This window comes from Mus musculus, chromosome 10, assembly GCF_000001635.26.
Source record: "Mus musculus strain C57BL/6J chromosome 10, GRCm38.p6 C57BL/6J".
In the NCBI taxonomy this organism is placed as follows: Eukaryota; Metazoa; Chordata; class Mammalia; order Rodentia; family Muridae; genus Mus; species Mus musculus.
In genome coordinates this window covers 78,134,250-78,140,274 of record NC_000076.6, presented here as the reverse complement: position 1 = coordinate 78,140,274, position 6,025 = coordinate 78,134,250, and the positions used below count along the sequence as shown (strand labels likewise).

Here is a 6,025-nt window from a genome sequence, read left to right as displayed (position 1 = left end):
GGCTGTTCCACAGCACCCTTATTGTAGGCCTGAGACTACAGACAAGACCCTGTCCCTCACTATCAGAGATGAGTGGAGGGCGGATTTGGGGGGGGGGAGACACTACAGGGAGATCCCCATTCTGCCCAGAATCTTCCAGATAGCTGTGCCAAGGTGGGGTCCCATTTGACAAGGTGGGCAGAGAGCCCCAGTGACCGTGTTCCCTGACTAAGCCACACTCCTATGGGCTTCAGGATGGGCACAGACAGATCCTGTAAAGACACAAGTGATGAGGCATCAGTGAGGCAGAGGACAGAAAACCCCAGAACACCCAGACGCTGAGATGTGGTTCTCGTGTTCTTGGCCAAGTATCATCCATCACTGAGAGTCTGACCCCTGGCCTCAGGACTGTTTAGGAAGTATTGAGCGCCTGAGTGTGGGCATGAATTTCGAGATGACTGGGTAGCAGTAAAAACTGCCCAGCCAGTGACCCAGGACAAAAGTAGTTCCTGCTTCCTGGGAGCCCCCTAAAGCTCGACAGGCGTCCTCAGAAGCAGAGTCCACAGGAGGGGGCGAGAGACGTCAGCGCTAAGATCAGACTCCATGGCTCCTAATGCTGGATGCTCATGCCATATTTTACTGGAAAAAAAATTGACCTTCAAACCAGTCATTTTTTTTAATTGCAATGAAAAATACATTACAGGACAATATCCATGTCCATCATGATTGTTTAGGGGTATACAGTTTGGTGGCACTGAGCCACTAGTATGGCTGTGTGACCTTCCAGAACTTTCTAATCTTCCCACGGAGAAGCACGGAGTTCCTGTCCTCTGCCCACACACACACACACACACACACACACACACACTACTGTTCTATTTCCTGTGTCCAGAGTTGCCTCCAGAGACAACAGCAAGCGCAGTCTTGAGTGGGAGCCGGGCCAGACAGCTTTGGATCTTGAATTCTTCCCCCGATTCAGCATCGTCAGGAAAAGCCTGAGCCTGTTAGGGTCTCCAGTCCTGCCCCACCTCGGTGAGATACTTCCTTCAATTTACAGATGTGCTGCAAATCCCTGGCCAGTCTACAGCGAGGAACACACTCAGACTCAGCGAAAATTGCCCAGAGAGAGGCTTTCTTTGCATTCCTTCCTCACTCAAAGGCACGATTCAGTTCCAGCATACACACACACACACACACACACACACACACACACACACACACACACACACGTACAAGCATGCACGCATGCACACACAGCCTCTCCCTTATGTCCCCCAGCACAGACCGGCTTAACAGGCTCCATTATGGCTAGAGAGGGTCTGGGGCGGGGAACATTCTGAGCTGTGTGTGGCCTCAGATTCCTGGTGTCTGTCATGCTGGATATATGCCCAAGACACAGGGGAAGAAGTACTCACCAGACCAGAATAGATATAAAAATTACAGTAAAGAATAGACATTACATCAAAAGAACACAGAAAGCAGTGTGTGTGTGTGTGTGTGTGTGTGTGTGTGTGTGTGTGTGTGTGAGAGAGAGAGAGAGAGAGAGAGAGAGAGAGAGAGATTGCCTCCCTGAGAGGGAATGGGGTCCTTCTACAGCAGCTAGAAGTTTCCTGTCCTCACTAACTCCCTGGGCTGTATTTGTGGCATTATAGGATAGAGGTCAGAGGGCAGCTTAGTCCTGAGGGACTAGGTCTTGGCCATTTGGGGTCAGATGCCAGGGCCATTAGAAGTTAGGCTTCTTTCTTTCTTTCTTTCTTTCTTTCTTTCTTTCTTTCTTTCTTTCTTTCTTTCCTTCCTTCCTTCCTTCCTTCCTTCCTTCCTCCCTCCCTCCCTCCCTCCCTCCCTCCCTTCTTTCTTTCTTTCTTTCTTTCTTTCTTTCTTTCTTTCTCTTTCTTTCTTTTTTAAAAATGAGGCATCATAGTTACTAGGTCAGGCTCTAAGCAGCTAGGACCTAACCATTGGGGGCGGGGGGGTGTCTTCTTATTTTTAGTCCTTTTATTTTTGACTTTTTCATCTCCATTTTTTTGAGAGCCTGGCTGTCTGGCCTTAGAACCCCCTGTTAGAACCCCTGGCATGGCTGTGTAGTCATCCCAGAACATTCTAATCTTCCCACAGGGAAACCCTGAGTTCACTACTCCTCGGGACATCAGTCACCATCCCTGTGGCCTGCTGTCCCTGGCTTAGCCCTGCCTGCTTCCACTCATTCTGACATCAGGGTGCAGCAGAGAGAGATGGCAGGGGGTGGGGGAGCAGCTTCTGCCATCTGGGAACTCCACAGAGGTCAGAAGTCACTGTGAAATGGGCTGGAGGCTGTCATGAGACTGTCCTTCTCGCTGAGGCCATGCGTAAGACCCCTCCTGTCGGATAGGGAGCCTCGAGATCTCTTCTGCCTCATGGACTCTAACCGCATCTCTCTGACGTTATGCTTTTCTATTAACAATACATTGAGGCTACTTCTGTTCCTGCCCAGAGGCACGAGCATGTGTCCTCAAACCCAACGACTGATGTCCTCTATGGCTACTCCAGGCTCTGTGGTCAGATGCTGCCCAAATCCCTGCCCCCGCCTCTCAGTTGCCCTGGTACCACCCTCCTCAGTGTCTGAAGGACAGGATACATCCTACTCAGTCAGGTATTTGCTTCCCTCCCCTTTTTATCACCCTAGGTCCCAAGGAGCCACAACCTCTGGCCCTTCCATCTGTAGACCTACTCTCTTCCCCAGTCAATCAGAAGAGAGGACCTTAGAAGGCTGCTGGCCACAGTGGGGACTTGGCGGGATGCTATCCCAGGGTCCTGTGTCCCCAGGGAGAAGCAAAACATCTGGTACCTGCAGGCCATCCTGGTGTGCCTAGGCAGAGGCAGCAACTAGCTCAAGCATAAATCCCAGCACGTGGTCTAGCTGACCAGTCTAGCTGACCACAGCCTGGTCTGAACTTCCCTTGTTGGCCATTGGCTCTGGGGATTTTCCTAGACACACTCCTTGCCACAGAGACAGCTGTGGGGAAACCCCAAGTGTGTGAAAGTGGAGTCTCCAGGTTAGCCGGGAGGCACAGGACAATTCTAGGTGGCAGGACTGTGTCCCTGTTGAAGCTTTGTCTGCATGGGGTGGCACCTCCCAACATCCCCTCAGGTCATGTTCCACCTTGAGGTCTGACCTATGCCACTTGAGGTCTGAACATCTCTGCCCCAAGGCCTTCATACCTCCCAACTCTTCCCGTTCTTCCTGTAGTGGGTTGGCCTAATGCTACATTATATTTTAACGCTAATATTGGGCTCTCAAGACTGTTTGCCCCAAAGACGAGAGAGTCCGCAACTAAGACGCTAAGTGTCTGCCCCCAATTTATTTCTGACTGGTAAATAAAGATGCCAACAGCCAATAGTTGGGAAAAAAAGAGACATAGATGGGGTTGAGGTTTTGGGGGGGCTTGGGGTCTGAAGAGGAGCATGAGGAGGAAGAAGGCAGGAGGAGGAAAGAGAAGTTGCCATGGGTTAGGAGTCTAGAGAACATGGCCCTGAGGGCAGGCCAAGTGGAGTTAAGAACAGCTCAGATGAAACAGTAACAATTGTAAATTCTAATAACAAAAGCTGGCAGCTGCCTAGCTCTGCTGTTGTTTAAGACTTATTGTAAATATAAAGATTGTGTGTGTGTGTTTCATCAGAGAACTTCAATAACAAAGGCAGGGTAAAGACCTGTGGCCCAGATTAAATACTTCCCGAAACACCATCCTCAGGTGTTAACCACTCTGCTTGCCCTTTCCCACTTTGGTTTGTTGGGGTACTCCTAGTCATGGCTCTGTGGGGTCTCCCTTGTCTGTCCCTCGTGTTCCTCGGCCCGGTGGCATGCTTTTTGAGCACCTGTTGAATAGGAGTCAGGACTCTTGGGGTGGGCAACACTGAGCAGGAATGGAGGGACCAGACCTGCAGGCAGCAGATGGTTCCATGTGCAGGATCTCAGGTTCAGGCGGGGAGAAGCAGGCTCCCTCCTGGCTTCTTCCATGGGCCTTGATGCTGAGCCCTAGGAAACACTGTGACCTTCAAGACCACCTATGGGTGTATCCACTACTGTGTCCACACCAACTGGACACAGGCCTGAACTTCCCTTGTTGGCCACTGGCTCTGGGGACTTTCCTAGACACACTCCTTACCACAGAGACAGCTGTGGGGAAACCCCGAGTGTGTGAAAGTGGAGTCTCCAGGTCATCCAGGAGGCACGGGACAATTCTAGGCGGCAGGACTGGTGTCCCTGTCTGAAGCCTTGTCTGCAATGGAAATCTGCTAGGGTTGAATCAGATGTTATGGGACAGCCCTGGGCTCCGTACAAAATGGCAGAGTCCTTTTTGTCAGCTGGGCTTTCTCTTCTCTGGGGGAATCCTAGACCCCACATTGCTTACCCGAGGAATGTGAAGTAGTCCTGAGCCTAAGAATCCTGGAATGCCTCCCACGGTAATGAGGCATCTCAGCTTTCAGCCAATGACCTTTGCCCTGTATATGCTCAACCCCTTCCCCCAAATCTATACAACCCTTGGTTCACCCCGAATAATGGTAACAGCCAGTGGGCTAGAGACAGAGTTCAAGCTGGCCAGAGATAAGTGGAGTTCATAGTTCATGTTGACCTGGAACTCAGCACGCTGCCTCAGCCTCCCTGGGTGCTGAGATTACAGGTGTAGGCCATCATTCTCCCTAGGGAAGTATTTCAGTGCTGCTCAATCATGGGGTACTGGCCTAGGGGGTGGCTAGTTGCTCCCGCATCCACACTGGATCCTAGATATTTGTGGGCTCTCTGCCAAACCTTCCCGCTGTCTGGAGGCGTGGCTAAACCTTTCCGCGGCCTGGAGGCGTGGCTATACAGCTCGAGGACAACAACCAGAGATTCTGCCCAGGACGAGTGATGGACAGAGTGCCCTGCCAGCTTCTTGAGATAATGAAAACCCCCCTTTCCCACTGGGGCTAAAATTACCCACACGACCCCACACTGGGCAGGAATGGGGACTTTGCTGGGACTTCCCTGGGAAGCAGCAGGGACTTGCCTGACTTTTATTTCTCCAGATTGGAGCCTGGGCCAGTGAGGGCTAAGCCAGCGGGAGGAAGTGAGCTTGGTGCTGCAGAGTTTCCGTAGGACTTCAGCCTGGAGGGGGAGAGTGCCCCACCCAGGAAAGCACACTGGGCATTGACCGCAGCCCCAGTGGAGGTGGGGGTGGGGGAGCAGCCAGCCTCTGTACAGTTCAGTAAAGGATTAATTGCACCACTGAGGATATATGGCCCTTATGAGTGTGTTGGGGTAGGGGAAACCCCTAATGTAAGTCTGGAGGTAGAATTGGCACCAGAGATCAGGGTTCAGCCTGAACTCTTTCTCTGCTCCGTCCTACTTCTGGCTGCTGGATCTGGGGCCAACTCTCCTTCCTGGCTGGCCTCAGTTTCCTTAGCTTCTCCTGAGGACGATAGAGGAGTCTCCAGCCCAGAGTCATGCTGTGGCGATTCAGGTGGATGGAGTCTGCCTCGCTGGTCATTATTACACCTGCACACAGGCTGGTCCCTCGTTCTCTGTGGTATAGGTCACTCACACCCCCACCTCCTCAGGTGCCAGAGACACGCAGTATCCTCCTGCCTCAGACAAGGAGGAAGTTAGAGGAGAGGCTGACATCTTCAGGGGCATCTCAGACAGGAAACCATCCCCAACCAGGGCTCCAGAGGGGAAGTGGAGTCAGCTGGCCTGCTAGCATTGCTCCTGCGGGGATAGACTGTTTGGTTTCTCTATGACAGCCATTGCGTGTGGGGGTGGGGTGACTCACCTGAACATCTGGAGCATTCTGGGTTGTTCTCTATGCTCCTGGGGTGTGGCTTGAAGGAAGGTGGGTCTTCCTAGGGTCTCACCTGCCCAGCTGTGGCTCTCCACAGTGCTTTGATTGGCCATACCCAGGTTGTCACAGTCACAAAATAGTTTTATCCACGTAGTTTTACTGTCATATTGGTCTCACATTTTTAAGTTCTAGAAGGATCATGACACGATCATCTGGCACAGATATAGGATCCCTGTAAGCTGGCTTTGTCG

General features: G+C 51.9%; 1 long non-coding RNA gene across 1 annotated transcript in view; it reads left to right on the top strand.

The window, feature by feature from the left end:
* The first annotated feature begins 1,927 nt into the window (after window positions 1–1,927).
* The window catches only part of Gm47922, a 17,027-nt gene continuing 12,929 nt past the window's right edge, over window positions 1,928–6,025 (top strand). Inside the window, exon 1 of the long non-coding RNA XR_003948914.1 lies at window positions 1,928–2,608. This is a non-coding gene — a long non-coding RNA (predicted gene, 47922). The remainder of the gene's footprint in view (window positions 2,609–6,025) is intronic.